Below are 902 nucleotides of genomic sequence, written 5' to 3' on the forward strand. Positions count from 1 at the left end.
TAGTCTTGGAATAAATAGGAAAAAGCATGTGTTAGATAAGTAATAGACTTCACGTAAGATGATGTTAGGTTTATAACCAACTCCCTTACTTTACACATTTAACATTAGGGAAATCTTAAATATGTAAAGCAAGGGTTATGAGCCAAAATTTACAAAGAACCTAGTCAAGATGCTAATCCTCTATTTGCATACCATATTCATCTAGAGGTGCATCATAGTCATAGCTAGTTGCAATGAAGAGACAGCCAGCAGTTAGGCCAAAATCCGTTCCTCCATGGTACTGTAACAAAATCAGAGTAAAAGATGGTTAAGTCAGATCATTTTACCAACATCAGCAAAGATAAAATTAGCTTTGAAATTTAGAGGAGAATAAGTACCATGTAGTAGTTGGCAAAAGAACCACCATTTGTATAAACCTTGCAATTGAAAATGCCAAGTCCTGTGCAAGTCTAGTAGGAACTGCTCCACGAAATTCTGTATACCTGTAGAGTTTACATAAAAGAGTCAGAATTAGAAAGAGAGAAAGAAGGAATAATGGTTACAAAAAACAAAAAAACTTGAGTGAGGAACCATGACTGACAAACCCAAGCCCAAAGCCGTTCTCTTCTCCTTTGCTCAATCACTAGTCTGCTGCAAATTGAAGCACAATCAATTCTCATACTAAATTCCCATGAGAAAAAAACATACTTAAACACAGAAAATAGCAATTAGCATCACAGACATTCTCACTGACCATAAAAAAGGAAAAAGAAAATTGAGAATATTAGCTGCTTCAAAGCAAGAAACTGTGCAACAAACCAAAGGTTACAAATGTCCAAACAAAATCTATTGTCCAAAAGTGAAATCTATCACCCAAAACCTATCCCTGGCTCACATGTTCCTTTCTAATCATAATACATCAG

The 902-nt window shown here is 35.3% G+C and overlaps 1 long non-coding RNA gene across 1 annotated transcript; it reads right to left on the bottom strand.

The window, feature by feature from the left end:
- Positions 1-220: 220 nt before the first annotated feature.
- LOC112192663 lies at positions 221-622 on the bottom strand. The gene is made up of 3 exons (XR_002933569.2): positions 571-622; positions 378-482; positions 221-280 (listed from the first exon to the last, which is right to left on the bottom strand). It is a non-coding gene; the product is annotated as an uncharacterized LOC112192663 (long non-coding RNA).
- Between the last annotated feature and the right edge of the window lie 280 nt (positions 623-902).

Source organism: Rosa chinensis, chromosome 1 (genome assembly GCF_002994745.2).
Source record: "Rosa chinensis cultivar Old Blush chromosome 1, RchiOBHm-V2, whole genome shotgun sequence".
NCBI lineage: Eukaryota > Viridiplantae > Streptophyta > Magnoliopsida > Rosales > Rosaceae > Rosa > Rosa chinensis.